At 42.9% G+C, this 16,119-nt stretch overlaps 1 long non-coding RNA gene across 1 annotated transcript; it reads left to right on the top strand.

The window, feature by feature from the left end:
- The first annotated feature begins 13,561 nt into the window (after positions 1-13,561).
- LOC134204368 (uncharacterized) lies at positions 13,562-14,749 on the top strand. The gene is made up of 4 exons (XR_009977849.1): positions 13,562-13,658; positions 13,723-13,788; positions 13,848-14,159; positions 14,663-14,749. It is a non-coding gene; the product is annotated as an uncharacterized LOC134204368 (long non-coding RNA).
- The last annotated feature ends 1,370 nt before the right edge of the window (positions 14,750-16,119 follow it).

The raw sequence follows: 16,119 nt of genomic DNA on the forward strand, positions 1-16,119 counted from the left end.
TCGTGATGATATCTGAACAGCTACTGAAGGTAAACGCAACAACAATGAAACGAGCAGACAATTCACCCTTCGTGTTGATGGAAGTAGAACCCTCTCAAGAACGTCCCATTTGTCTTTTTCGGCAACCCGGAGTACCCAGACGCGCCATGATAAGTAGTGGGGAGGACCAATTTCCATCACAGTCACGTCACCACCATCACTCAGCACCCATCCCACCTTCGAAGAACACAAACCCATAGCCACGGCATATGAAGGCAATCCTGATGGTGCGCAGGAGACGTAGATTGTAGGAAACTGGAAAAGCGATTTCGGCATACAAACAACGAAACAAATCTCCGAGGTGAGGATGTGAACTACCCTTTGCCAAAATGGCAATTGTTGATGGTGCCGGAAGAAGTCTAATTTGATCATAAAAATTGAGAAGATCCTCATAAAACTGCCTATTCATGTGGCATTGTTCAGGGCCGAATAAAGTTATTCGAAACGTGTGGTCTATTCCAGTCAGAAGCCATTTCCACCAGCCAAATGATTGTCCGGCCCCCAGCCATTTGAATGATGAGCCGGGTAAATCTTCTGATGGGACGCGTTTATATTCGTGCAAAACGCAAAAAAATCCAACGTCTGTAAAGGGACGAAACCGACAAAGACGGAACCGGAAGGTGATTATTTATTCAACGCTATAAATGTGCAACCGTCGGCGCGATCCATTATGTTTGGTTTCTTTTGAGCAGTCAGCCTTCAGATTTCAATAAAGCGAATGAGACGGGCCTCGAACGAATCACGATGCGATGAATTATTGATGGTCTTCCGAAAGGATGAAGAATAAAGCGAGAGCTGCCACTGACCTGCCACGATTATGGCGATTAATGACAATCGTTTCAGCAGCTGTCCATCTGAGGAATTATTGGATTGAATTCTACCTTTTCATATTTATTTAAATTCTGGTTATCCACCAGCTCCGGATGAACAAATTTGAATGGGATGTTTCATAAATTATTTATCTAGTAATAAAGTAGGCTTTAGAGGTGGTTTTATTGGTTACATTGCTCCTCATCTTCAAGTAGCTTGGCTAGCAAAATGCTAGACGATGTAGTCGATTTTGATTCTTCATTAAGAGCATTTTCGGAAAGAAAAATGTATGGAAAACTGATCCTTAATAATACTTACTTGACCTGCCATCAAGTGGAAGACGAAATCGGATAGTGCTTGCAGTGTCGCTTACGCAAAAGGGCAACTGGAAAAACTACTTACAAAGGATTTGGAATTTTGTAAAGGCAATTTGATCAAACTAAACGTCGCAAATAAAATATTTGATATTTTACAAAATTGATAAACAAATGAACGGTCGTGAGTTGCTGTGGATCCTTCTAGTTTTTGGCGGTGACGGGGTTCAACAACCGGACACGATACGAACACCCTCACCACCTATCTGAGCCAATTTGGTACCACACTGGATGATTTCAACCGAGACCGTGCAAAGGTCCGGGAATGCGAGATTTAAGTCGCTAGTATTATGAATTTGTTGTGGGTACGCTAGTAGTTCTAGTTAAATTTATTGTCGTTAACTTTCAGTACGGAATTTGAACCGAAGCCTCTTCTTACCTCTGGATATCGCCCAACCCTCTCGGCCACCGTTTTCGTCGATCCACGCGCCCTCGTTGGAAATTATTCTGCTGCTTTTGATCTTTACGGAACCTTCATCTGCTAGTCATCGAACATTCAAGTCCGTTCGCCGGATTGCAAACAACGTGGCCACTTGGTGGAGGTTGCCTAAACAAGAGCCACATAATCCATCCACGGTACCTGAGTAAAAGGCGCATGCTTAGGTGAAATGAAACACACACATCAATAGAAATGCCGCACAAAGAATAGTCAGAGAAGATAATGCAGAGAAAGGAAAAGAAAAAAGGAAATGAAATGACCCTTTGCATTAGCATTAGCATTAGCATTGCGCAATCTGCACAAATTCGTAGATGGTACAAGCCAGGATTATTGTATGAGAGTAGCATCACTTTCATCCGTTACCACAGATATTGATTTGGGACTAATCACTATCTCTTAGATCACAGTTCTTAACCTTTCTCTGGAGAGGTACCCTTCGAACTTTTCATGATTTGAGGTACCACCTCAGCAGGCTTCAATCCTCTTGAAAACATAATTGAGCCCTTTTGAAGAGAAGCTCCTTAGCTTTGAGTCCCTTTAGAGTAGGATTCCGCACTTTATGAGGCTTCTGAGCCTCTTGTAGAGATCTTCGAGCCTCTTGAAGGCGGTTTTCGAGCCACTAAAGGAAGCTTTTACATCTTGAAAGAACGCGTCTGATCCTCTTGATAGAATGCTTCCATGCCTATTGAAAGAAGAATTCTGAGCTTAAAGCGAAGCTAGCCTCTTGAAGGAGGCTGTCGAGCATCTTGAAAGAAGGCTCGAACCACCTTGAAAGTAGACTTCCGAGCATCTTGAAAGCAGACTTGCGAGCCTCTTGAAATAAGCAACTAACCACTTCAAGGAGGCTTGAACCTCTTGAAAAGAAGCTTCCGAGCCTCTCGAAAGGAGCCTCAATCCTCTTGAAAACGGCTCAGAGGCCTCTTGAAAGGAGGCTTTGAGCCTCTTGAAAGAAGGCTCGAGCCTCTTGAAAGAAGGCCTCCAAGCATCTTGAAAGGAGTTTTGAGTCTCTAGAAAGGGAGGCTTTGACCCTCTAGAAAAAAAGGCTTAGAGGAGGCTTCCGAGCCTCTTGAGAGGAGGCTCGAGCCTCTTGGAGGGAGGCTCTGAGCCTCTTGAGAGGAGGCTTCGAGGCCTCGGAGGAGGCCTGAGCCTCTTGAGAGGAGGCTTCGAGCCTCTTGGAGGAGGCCTGGAGCTCTCTGGAGGAGGCTGAGCTCTTGAGGAGGCTCAGGCTTGGAGAGGAGGCTTCTGAGGCCTCTTGAGAGGAGGCTTCTGAGCCTCTTGGAGGAGGCTTCGAGCCTTCTTGAGGAGGAGGCTTCGAGGCCTCTTGAGAGGAGGCTTCCGAGCCTCTTGGAGGAGGCTTCCGAGGCCTCTTGGAGGAGGCCTGCAGGCCTCTTGGAGGAGGCTTCCGAGGCCTCTTGAGGAGGCTGAGGCTTTGGAGGAGGCTTCCGAGGCCTCTTGAGAGGAGGCTGAGCCTCTTGAGAGAGGCTTCCAGCCTCTGGAGGAGGCTTCGAGCCTCTTGAGAGGAGGCTTCCGAGTCTCTTGAGAGGCTTGAGCTTGGAGGAGGCTCTGAGCCTCTTGAGAGGAGGCTTCGAGCCTCTTGAGAGGAGGCTTCTGGAGGCTCTCTTGAGAGGAGGCCTGAGCCTTGGAGGAGGCTTCCGGAGCCTCTTGAGAGGAGGCTTCCGAGCCTCTTGGAGGAGGCTTCGAGCTTTGGAGGAGGCAGCCTGAGCCTTGGAGAGAGGCTTCGAGCCTCTTGAGGAGGAGGCTTCGAGCCTCTTGAGAGGAGGCTCTGAGCCTTGGAGGAGGAGGCTCTGAGCTCTTGAGGAGGCTGAGCCTCTTGGAGAGGCTGAGGCCTCTTGGAGGAGGCTCTCGAGGCCTCTTGAGAGGAGGCTTCAGGCCTCTTGAGGAGGCTCTGAGCCTCTGGAGGAGGCTTCTGGCTTGAGAGGAGGCCTGAGCCTCTGGAGGAGGCTTCCGGAGCCTTGAGGAGGCTTCCGAGCCTCTGGAGAGGAGGCTTCTGAGGCCTCTTGGAGGAGGCTCTGAGGCCTCTGGAGGAGGCTTCTGAGGCCTCTTGAGAGGAGGCTTCTGAGCCTCTTGAGAGGAGGCTTCGAGGCCTTGGAGGAGGCTTCTGAGGCCTCTGGAGAGAGGCTTCTGAGGCTCTGGGAGGAGGCTCGAGCCCTTGAGAGGAGGCTGAGCCTCTTGAGAGGAGGCTTGAGCCTCTTGAGGAGGCCTGAGCTCTGGAGGAGGGGCCTGAGGCCTCTTGGAGGAGGCCTGAGCCTCTTGAGAGGAGGCTCAGGCCTCTTGAGAGGAGGCTTGAGGCCTCTTGAGAGGAGGCTGAGCTCTGAGAGGAGGTTGCAGGCCTCTTGGGAGGAGGCTGAGCCTCTTGGAGGAGGCTGAGGCCTTGAGAGGAGGCTTCCTGAGCCTCTTGGAGAGAGGCCTGAGCCTTTGAGAGGAGGCTTCCGAGGCCTCTTGAGAGGAGGCTTGAGGCCTTGGAGGAGGCTTGAGCTTGAGAGGAGGTTGAGCCTTGAGAGGAGGCTGAGCCTCTTGAGAGGAGGCTTGAGCCTCTTGAGAGGAGGCTTGAGGCCTCTTGAGAGGAGGCTTCGAGCTCTTTGAGAGGAGGCTTCGAGCCTCTTGAGAGGAGGCCGAGCTTTGAGAGGCTTGAGCCTCTTGAGAGGAGGCTTCGATCTCTTGAGAGGAGGCTTCACCTTTGAGAGGAGGCTTGAGCCTCTTGAGAGGAGGCCTGAGGCCTCTTGAGAGGAGGCTTCCGAGGCCTCTTGAGAGGAGGCCTGAGGCTCTTTGGAGAGGAGGCTTCCTGAGCGCCTCTTGAGAGGAGGCTCTGAGCCTGAGAGGAGGCCTGAGCTGGAGGAGGCTGCTCTGGAGGCCTCTTGAGAGGGAGGCTCTGAGCCCTTGAGAGGAGGCCTAGCCTCTTGAGAGGAGGCTTGTCTCTGAGAGGAGGCTGCCTCTGAGGAGGCCTAGCCAGGAGGAGGGCTGAGCCTCTTGAGAGGAGGCCTGAGCCTCTTGAGAGGAGGCTTCTGGAGCCTCTTGAGAGGAGGCTTCCGAGGCCTCTTGAGAGGAGGCCTGAGCCTCTTGAGAGGAGGCTCTGAGCCTCTTGAGAGGAGGCCTTCTGAGGCCTTCTGAGAGGAGGCTTCGAGCCTCTTGAGGAGGAGGCTTCCTGAGCCTCTGAGGAGGCTTGAGCCTTTGGGAGGAGCCGGCTTTGAGAGGAGGCCGAGCCTTGAGAGGAGGCTTCGAGCTCTTGAGAGGAGGCTTGAGCCTCTTGAGAGGAGGCTTCGGCTCTCTGAGGAGGAAGCCTGAGCCTGAGAGGAGGCCTGAGCCTCTGAGGAGGCTTCAGCCTCTGGAGGAGGCTTCCGAGCCTCTTGAGAGGAGGCTTCCGAGCCTCTTGAGAGGAGCCCTGGAGCCCTTCGAGGAGGCTTCGTTTTGAGAGGAGGCCTCGAGCCTGTGGAGAGGAGGCTTCGGAGCTCTTGAGAGGAGGCCTGAGCCTTGAGAGGAGGCTTGAGCCTTCTGAGAGGAGGCTCGAGCCTCTTGAGAGGAGGTCTTGAGCCTCTTGAGAGGAGGCCTGAGCCTCTCGAGAGGAGGCTTCCTGAGTCCTCTTGAGAGGAGGCTTGGAGCTCTGAGCCTTCGAGGAGAGGAGGCTTCGGAGTTCTGAGAGGAGGCTTCTGAGCCTTCCTTGGAGAGGAGGCTTCTGAACCTCTGAAGCCTGCTTGGAAGAATGCTTCTGAGGCGTAAAGGATGCTTCTAATCCTCTTGCAACGAAGCAAATGAGTCAGCAATACGTGTAACTGAACGAAGTACAATGATGATGGTATCGCGTTTTCACTATATTGACAGTTTCAAGGGTGCTCGTCGAGCATAAGAAATGAATACCAATTTTGATTTAAGAAATGGCGGACTGGAGGGTGGTTTCAGAATGTATTTATTTTCCATTTTTAGCATTTTGGGTTTGCAAAACGGAAGGAAGGTGTGTCCAAAATAACTTGCAGTACTTTTTTTCGACGCTGTTATGTTAACGAATGACCGTCAAATTTGCGGTTGAATATAAAGTTGGTTGTGCAGCTCGGAACTGTTTCTATCTGGCTTCAGTTGAGTTATGTAAGACTATTGTAAGCGGAGGCATGGCTCTAATAAATAAAGAAAACGTCCTAAAATACTAGTGGCACTTTAGGCATTAACAAAATATTCACAAGTTAAGCTCGGCTTGTTATGAGGCACTATGTGTCACCGATCGATTTGCACATTTACAACCAGAGATGTCACTCACAGTTGGTAAGAAATCTGTTCTTTTATTTTTCACAATTTTTAACAATCAATTAAAACTCATTCAGTTAGTGCAACTAATAGATGGATCTTGTAGTTTTCCTCAAATTGATGCGCATTTTCTCTCATTCTCATCCCGGAGGATTCTTTCGGAATCCCGGGGGATTCTTTCGGAATCCCGGAGGATTCTTTCGGAATCCCGGAGGATTCTTTCGGAATCCCGGAGGATTCTTTCGGAATCCCGGAGGATTTTTTAGGAATCCCGGAGAATCCTCTGGGAGTGTCGTAGGATTTTTTGAGGGCCTGGAAGGAATATTTTAGTGAACTGGAGGAATCTATCGGTATCTCGGGGGGTTCTTTGGAGATCTTAAAGAAATCTTTTGGAATCCTTAAGAATTCTTTGGGAGTCTGACAGGATTTTTTGGGAGTCCCAGAGGCAGTGTTGTGCTGAATTATTGGCAGAAGATATTGATTGCAGTTTTCACCTGAACAACTTTCAGTTCAGTTGATACTGGCGATAATGATGGTATCAAACGATAATAAACAAAGAATTATCATTCAAATATAAACCTTTTTTTTTTTTTTTTTTCGTTTGTCGGGTGAAGATCACTGCGTCCAGATTTTAGGACTATTGTGATATACCCTTTTGCTGTGAAATACGCAATTTATCTCAGTAACATGTTTGTCACTGAGATACCTTGGTATCGACTGAACTCAAGACCATCTATTATTGATGAATAGAGATCCTGAGTAATATAAACCTTACTTAACAGTCTCGTTAAATCGTTAAATCTCCCAAAGAATCCGCAGAGACTCCCACAGAATTCCTTCGAGATTCTTAAAGAATCTTCCGGGACTCCCAAAGGTTCCTTCGAGACTCTCAAAGCATTTTCCGAGATTCCCAAAGAAACTTTCAGGACTACGAAAGAGTCCTGCAGTACACGCTAAAAATGAACTACTCAAAATTGAGTCGAATCCGACTCATTTTCATTAAAAACGGGACAACTCAAAATTTGAGTAAAAGATACTACTTCAATAAAATGATGATTGCACTTAAACTAGGAGTCTGTTTGTCGTAAAATGCACTTAGATAGATAGATAAACTTGATTCGCATCTGTCGTATTAAAAATTGATGGAAGGCCAAGCTTAACTTTCGCGAAATAATCATTTTATTGAAGTAGTATCTTTACTCAAATTTTGAGTTGTCCTGTTTTTAATGAAAATGAGTCGGATTCGACTCAATTTTGAGTAGTTCATTTTAGCGTGTATCCTCCGGAAAAGAATCCTCCGGGGCCCCAAATATTTTTAGGAGGATTCGAAATAACCCCTGGGGTTTCCAAAGGATCTTTTAGATTCGTAAAGAATCCTCCAGGACTCCAAAAGATTACTCCGAGACTCCCAAAGGATCACACTGTACTCCAGAAGAATCTTCCAGAGCTCTCAAAATGTTTTTCGGAGCTTCCAAAAACTCCTCCGGGTTTCACATCAATCTCTCCTAAATTACCAAAAAATCCTCCATAAATCCCAAAGATTTCTCCGAGATTTCCAAAAAAATCCTCCCGAACTCCCAATGAATGGATTCTCTAACAATCCTCCGGGATTCCATAAGAATTCTTAGAATTTCCCTATGAATAAGGTTGGTCCCTTTGAATAGGGTTTCGAATCAAAGTTTCACAGAAAACAAAGTGATGAAATTTGGCATTCGATGAATTTTTTTTAACAATTTCAAATTGATGATTATGACAAAACTACAATTCGGACAAACTTGCAACAAGGTACATTTTGGTAGAGATGAAGCATAAGAATGTTTTGTAGAAGAAAGCTTCTAATTGCATTGAATGGAATGATAAGAAAAACACTGAATAACTTTCTGACACTTTTTTGATAGTTTTCAAAATTATTGTAGAAGAACTGCTCCTTGAATTCATCTCATGGCTCCGAAATTCGTCACATCAAAAACAAAGCAATGGTAGGCAACTTGATTTGTTTCTTTTTTTTATAAGAAGCGACAAAATTGGTGCTGCATTTTTTTTGTTTCGCAATGAGATGAATATGTTTACATTCGATGGTTTTCTCTTGTTTTGGACAGCAGAACGATCGTGCGATCTGCTGAAATATTGTGTTCTACATTGCGCGGCTGGTAATAAAGTTAATCAGTTCAGTGCGTGTTTTTTCGGATTAGACATCGAGCAAGCGTTGTGCAGTACGTATTTTAGTCGTCGCGATGTAGTTAAGATATCGAATCAGTCTTCGAGAAAATACGTAGGACATGCGCTGCTTTTCCGTTTTCGTATCATCATGAATATGGCGTCGTTGAAAAGAAATAATTAGTCGCTTAACAAGACGATTTCCAATATATTTCCTTTCCCACTAACATATTATTCCTTTCGAATGCGCTCATGGAGATGCGGAGCATTCCACGGTCTCTTGTAGCAATGAGTGTAGAACTGATTTTCCTACCCTTATCCTTATTGACTGTGAAAACGTGGCCGGCATCGTTATTGGTTTTGAATTAAAGAAACTCCGAAGCACATACAGCGAGAATAGCTCTCTAGTCCCGAGAAAACTATTCAATTGGTAAGCTGTGCATTATTTGTTGTTTCTCGACCAACCACGACTAGCAACTACGATGGCTAAGCTAAGCTAAGCAGTTCAAAATTATACCAAATGTACGTTATGCCAATTGACCGGTATATCCTTTATACCAAATGACCTTATGAAATATGACACAAACCCCTTCTATTCCAATGATCCTCAATAATCTTCAAATAACTTGTCTTTAATGTGTTCTGTTCACCATGGCTTAGTTCCGACATTCCTCAAGAGGAATTCACCCTAACTATGTATCACTTATCCACGACCGTGCTTTGCTATTCGGTAATTACAAAATGTTGTTCATTTTATTTTTAGTTAGTCATTACGCTAAAAATTTTGTAAGCGTATTTCTCCGACTTCAAATCGCAAAAAGTAGTAGGTTATTGGAATTCTGCGGTAATAAAAAGCTCCACATTCATGGTTTTGGCAAGAAAAAAATCAGAAGAGTTATGTACAAGACACAACCGCCCAACGTAAACTACGTAAGACAGTATTGTTCATTAAGGATTGTAGTGCCATCATGCATGAATATTTTTAGAAAATTCATTTGATTACTTATGTCACTGGTGTCGAACAAAACTAGCATATCTTAAGATAATAAAATTGTTGGATACGACAATTGTTTAAAAAATTTACTATGGAAACACAAATTTATTCCTCAGTGGTAATGATGCCTTCCTTGGATCCGAATTGCCTACATTTGGGTTTTGAAGCATTTGATGAAATATTTCAATAGAAGAAGCCCTAGGGGAGCATCCTCTTTTCCGTTTACAACATTTGTTATACAGAAACATTCCAATCATAGGCATATCTTGTTTTTCGTGCATCACTAGAAATCATAAAATGTCAATCATGTACCAAAACCCAATTAATTTGGTTGTGATGCACGCGAGTAGTAAACGTTGCGGACGGGAAAAGAGGGTGTGCGTGTAATTACAATCTAACTCCCACTGTCTGGCAGTGTCACCAGTGTTGGTAAAATCTCAAAATCTCAAATCTCATCGGCGATTCAAACCACGCGTGAGTCAAATCCCATCAGAATCATGGCCCAGAGATTTGCTCATGATTCGAATCGCAATTTGCATCATTGCATTGGATGATATTTACGTGTTCTTCATTGTTGAATGCAATGAATTAACTGTTTTTCGTCTAAAACAATGGCTAATAATTGCATATATAAACAAAACATACGCCTCGATTGCGTTTTGACGCTTTTTAGAACGAAATCATATTTCGGTGAGTGAGAGAAGCGATGCGATTCTGGCCGAGAAACTCAAGTGCGATGCTCCCCCTACAGAATCGCAGGCGAGTTAGCTCGTGCATGAAACCTCGATGATTCAGATTTGAGTATGATTCTACCAGCACTAAATGTCACTATGGATAAAATATTCGTGCAACCATTTTATTAATATCATTGCAAGACTTTAGAATCAGGGAGCAAGAAGGTGATAGGGGCACGGCAGGTATTTCCGTCCATCGTCGTAGGGGCTAAAATCAACGAAGGCAACGTCCATTTGCTAGAACTCCGCTATAGCAAAACGTTTCTACTGAGCTTACGATTTGGTACGGATGAGTTTGACAAAAAAGTGTCTGTTTTATTTGTTTTCGAGACTATGACGAAAAGACGAAAATGCCTGCCTCAACCCTAGCTCAATTGTAACTCATATAGCCCGTTTCAAGAACGTATGCGTTCCGAAGCTTTTGTCGTGTACAATAAGTACAGCATGTTTGCACCCACGTATTATAAAAATATCTTAAGTACATTCACACTTCCTGAATCAAAGTTAAATCCTTCTGATTCAGGCGCGCATTTGATTGGACAAAATATTATTAGGCCGATATAAATATTTTTTTTTAAATATGCCCCCCCCCCCTTCGGATTGTTTTGCTCAAAAATAACAATTTGAGGGGCAACAAAAAAATCCGGTAAATTTTGAGAACTTTCAAAACATTCTTTAACAATTTAACATATTTATTTTTTACTAGCAGAGCCGACGAACTTTATTTCGCCTAAAATTGATTTATTCTCTGATTAGTTCTTGAGTTATGCAGAAATTTTTGGTTCATTTGCAGGGTTGTTACGACTACGCGGATTTCGCGATTTTCGCGGATTTCGCAATTAACGGGGTTTGGCGCGGACTTACTTAACGATTTTAGGGCTTCGCGCGGATTTGGCGCGGATTTAGTTTTTGGTGAGAATTCAACAAATAAATTGCTAGATCTAAGGACGTTTATTTAAAAATTAGTGATCTAAATATATGGGCTTTATTACCGTTAGCATGTTCTATAAAAGTAACGTTTGAAGTCATTTACTCACATTATTTTTCGGATATTTACAAGCCCTCATTGAATGCCATGATTACAGTTTTGAGTATTCATTAAACAAATGTTATTAGGAGAGGGGCGCTACTTGTTGTCATTTTTAAGCTATTCTGAAATATAACGCGTCTTATTTCGTCGTTGTTCCGAGATATTTGTCAGTTTCTGGTTGATGTTTTACGATGAATCACATAGCATGATATATCATATCATTTTTCGAAAGTTTTTTTGTCAGGAATTCTCATATTGTATTGAACATTTTATATTGCTTCCATAACATTCTTCTAAAAATTGAAAACACAAAAATGTGCCTTAATTTTATGCAGTTGCCTTATTTTAATAAGTTTCCGCAAAAATTCGTTGAATTATTAAAATGCAATTTTTAAAAAGTATTTCTGAATAAAAATTGCAGTAATTTCAGGAGCAATTTTTTGCGACATTTTTGGATAACTCCTTTTTATTTTGCAGGTATTTTTGCAGGAGTAATAAAAAAATCGAAATCTCTCGAGGAATTTTCAGAAATATTCTATGAGGAATTCAATAAATAAATTTCGACAGCCTAAAGAGGATTTCTGCAGAATTTAAAATCCGAAAAAAATATAAAGAAATATTTTGGAGGAAATTCCATTGGAATTTTTGGAGCGCTGACCACAGAAATTACTGTCAAAAAATCCACAGGAATGTTCCCGGACGTTTATCCACAAGAATTCATCACATAATGTCTGCAGAGATTTCCAAAACGATTTCCACAGGAATTGAAGAAGGAAATTTTCTACTGTTTTTTCCGCAAGAGTTTTTGCAGAGATTTCCAGGAAAAATACTGTGAGAATTTATGTGAATGAATTTAGAATTTATGATTTTCTCCAAAATTCCTGTTATATGATGATCACAAGAGTTTCTGAAAAAAATCCTAAATATTGCACCTCGAGCTAAACGAAAGATATTCCGAGTTTTCTGTTTTCTTTTCAATCAATTTCTGCAAGAATTTCCAAAACGATTTTTGCAGGAATTAATTAAGGGATATCCACATGTAGTCTCTCTAGTATAATTTACTTGAATTTATGACAAAATTTTCGAATGAATTTCCGCATAAATTCTCGGGGGAAATTTTACATAAATATCCGGAAGAATTTCCACAGACGTTCTAGGAAAAATTACGGCGACAAGCAGTTGGATTTCTGCAAACATATACTGGGGATAATTTCTGAATTACTGGGATGAACACTTTTGATATCAATTCTATTAAAAATCAAGACTGGAGTTCCTGCCGGAAAAATTCGGATGAATTGGCGCTAAAAATGTCAATTTCTGGAATTTCCTGCATGAGCTTCTAGAGAAACTTGTCACAAAAATTGAAGGATGACTTTCAGCACAAATTCCGAACTTTTTTTGGCGGGAGTCTACGCAAATTATTCCATAAAATTTACGAAGATATTTCTGCTGAAATATTCTTCGGAAATTTTTCGAAGTATAAATCCTTCAAACTCAGGATTCTGACTTGCAAATCAAAAAAGCTTGAGCAACTATGTCAGATTTTGTATTATTTGTTTCTTGTTATTAAAATAATTGTTATACAGAAGTTTTGTTTAAAAACATAAAATTGTATGGTCTAATTCCTTAATCTCTACGCCTTGTGATCAATAATTACAACAAAGTTTTTTTTTAATTCTGAAGAAATTACGGTTTCTGAAGATTTTTTTATTATTTGCCAAGATTTTCTATAATCGTTCAAATCTGGCCTAAACATTCCTTGTATATCAATGCAACTGATAAAGTTCGATCAAGGAAAATTCCACTGACAATAACGGAACAAAAAATGCCAAAACCATAATCTCATCTAATCAGCGGTACTTATAAAAATATTGGCTGTTTAGTTCTTGTTCACTAAGCCTCGGTTTTTCTAATGGTGAAAAGGACCATCTAGAAAGGTTGTTTTATTAACGGCAATTTTCTTGGTCTTATTTCAAATTTGGTACAAACATGTGTGAAGTTGAAGTTTGAAATCAATTAAAAATTAGTAATTTTATAAAAACGAACTCGAAGAGAAGACATTCAGTAAAATATTGTGATTACTGAAATTGATATTTCACGTGTACCTATTTGCTAAGAATTTAGTTTAGGGTCGCGGATTTGGCGCGGAATAAGTTTCATGTCGCGCGAAAATGGCGCGGATTTGATTTTAGTCAGCGCGGATTTGGCGCGGAAAATATTTCAGGATCTTCGTAACAACCCTGCATTTGTATGGGAGTCCCCCTTTCCAGAAGGGGGAGGCGTTGCAAACCACCACAGAAACATATCTTCTCTTCTAAAACCCCCAAACGCCAAATTTGTTTCCATTTGCTTGATCTCGAGTTATGATGAAATTGGTGTTTCGTTTGTATAGGAGCCAAGTTTTAAAGAGGAGAGGGGTGTCGAACCATCTTGTAGCAGTCAGGAATATTGTTAATATTTTTTGTACATAAATACCTGTAAATAGTTCTCATAAGATAGGTTGTAAGAAAGGCAATCTATAAATCGCCAATAGTTTAGGATAACAGATCCCTTAACATAGGCAAGCGGGCATTTATTAATTAGCCAGGCTAAGGTCGAGGCCATTTGTTTTCTGGATAAGGTGGGAGAGGGAAAGCAGCACAACTTTCGTGTCAGATTATCCATCGTACCAATTATACACGAAGAGAGTCGGGAAATGACGTATTTCCGGTTGTGTCCGAGCCCACCTTCCTTGATCTGAGGATTCACGGACTCAATCATTTCGTCCGTGATCAGCCAATGAGTTGGAAGTGTCCGCGTTTGCTAATTTGTTTTTCAATCGTCTGAAGTATGTTTCCTATAGTGGCGTTAGATGTAATTATTTAATTAATTTATTGTTCGTTCTCCAATAGTTATATTTCAAAAGTGTGCGTGAATATTTGTGTGCGGTATGTTGGCAAATGCCACCATCTAGATAGGTAAAATGTGCTCTAAATGTGACATGATGTGCTTGTGCTCAAGTATTTTGTTTCGCCAGATTGGCTAGATATTTCCCACCCGCAGCAAATTATCGCACCCAAGCGCGACGCAACCCCCCCCCCCATACGGACGGAATATTCCTGCCTGGCGATCATCACCTGCCAGAAGCGGACCGATCCGTCGCCATATCGGTCCAAGGGAAGGCCAGGGGGCCTCCACGTGGACGAGATCCACCAGCCGGCAAGCAATCGCCATCGCGCCGCGTCGGCTTCATTAAGAAGCGTCATCGCCGGCGTCAACAAGCCGGGAGCGTCGACCCCACCGTCAGGTCATCGACTGGGTCAGGTTACGTAAAACCCACAACAAACCGGTGAGTCAGCAAACTTTTTTTGATTGGAGTGCGGCGTCCGCAATCCACCGACGACCGCTTGGGTCCGCCATCATGGACCCGTGAAACATGCGTGCGTGAGCCGTTTTCGCCACCACAAAAATAACATCAAGTAGCAGGAGCGCAGACTAGTCAGCAGCTGCGCTGCGTGGAAGAGTGACGTCACATTAAGACACAGCATAGAGCACAAACGAAAGAGAGAGCTAGGGAAGAGAAACCGCACACAAGATAGGAGACAGAAATTATGAATGAACACAAACACTAAAACGAACAGAACACAAACCCCGAACAAACATGTGCCCCTGTTAGTATTAAGACAATAAATGTGCCATTCGTTAATCATAAATAAAATGTTTCTCTGTAGTCCCCCTAGCCATTTGATTGACTAATTGTGTTTAACGTCACAGCGCGATATTGTTTATTAGTTTTCGAGTCCCGTCCTCCAAATGTTGAGTTTGACTGTGGGTTGTTTATGTTTCTTCCAGCTCATTGATGGTTGTTGGTGAGAGGGAGAGTCTGCCGATGATGAGAGGCGCACTCCCACTTAGAGTGTATTAGGTTCTGGTGGGCTCTCACCGACTCTTTGAGTGTATGGTGTGGCTGTACGGTATAGAGGGAGGATAGAATTGGACCTGATTTGGCACTTTTCGTTGTTGCTGGCTGGACCGATCCATAAATCCTTATCGAAAATTAAAATGGACTCGCCTTGAGAGAGTCTCATCCGGCAAAATCAATTGGGCCGTGGTCTCCCTTTGTGGAGTGGCGCTTAAGCCACGTGCTTTTTACGACGGATCGCTCCGTGCCGGCTACAATCTTAAGAACCTTCTCCGGCTCCAAAAACCTCTGCATTCAAATTTTCACGCCGCTCGATTCAGTAGAAGATGAAGAAGATTACCCCTTTCCCCTTGACTTTGCGGAGACCAGTAGACCTTGACCTTGCGTAGACCATAATTTTTAATAAATATGTGTGATGGCCTTATTAGTTTTCAGTTTGCAAAAAAAAAACTCAACATTTTTCCAAAGTCGTTTTTTAATATAATGTTTGTGCAATTACATTGCGATGATTGCATTACTAGCAAGGGTATTGGCATTGATAACAATTGATCGTCTCATGCCTGCACAAACATGCCCCTATCTGCATCACTTTTTATACACCATGCACTACATTACACATTTTTGTAACATTTGTTTCGACCGCGGTCACTGGTCCGGCTCCATTGTTCTACCTTTTGTGCGAAACACCGCACAAAAAGCAGAGTCCAAAAGCCAACCGCACTGAATGGAAACGACCGAAACGAACCTCTTGCGGCCAAAATGCTCCGATACCCTATTTTAACATTCTAACCCAAAGATTCAATATAATTGACAAATTGGTAGAGAATTTCCGAATCGATTGATATATAAATCTCAAAAATCCATCGGAAGATAAAGGCGCTCTTAAAGTTCAAAATCTTACATGATTTCGTGACGGTCTCGAATTTGGAAATTTTCATTTGTCCCCCTGTATCCGAGTCTTCCCCTTAGACGTAGTTTACGTCAAAAATAGAGAAAAGAAACATTCGGTTACTCCCAAGTGGTTTGAATTTGCATTTCCGGTTATGCATGTTATTTGTGCCCATAATGGTTGCCTTCCACCACTAAGTGAACTGGATCCATTTTAATGAGCAAAAATGTGGACAAAACGGATATAAACCAAAACCAAGGAACGATTTTTGCTACTGACCGAATTAAGCTTCCGTCTCAGAAACTATTCGCTTTTTACGCGAACAGTTCATGAAAGCGATAATTCAACCTATAAAATTCAACACTATATTGATAGTCTGCGAATAAATTAATAATATGCTAAAGGCTGACTTACTGCTTCGACCAACCTTATTTTTCACCATTCCGAACATTCATCCGCACAAACCCATCCACTGCTGTACCATCACTCCGGAACGTC

The sequence above is a fragment of the Armigeres subalbatus genome, unplaced genomic scaffold, assembly GCF_024139115.2.
Source record: "Armigeres subalbatus isolate Guangzhou_Male unplaced genomic scaffold, GZ_Asu_2 Contig555, whole genome shotgun sequence".
Classification (NCBI taxonomy): domain Eukaryota; kingdom Metazoa; phylum Arthropoda; class Insecta; order Diptera; family Culicidae; genus Armigeres; species Armigeres subalbatus.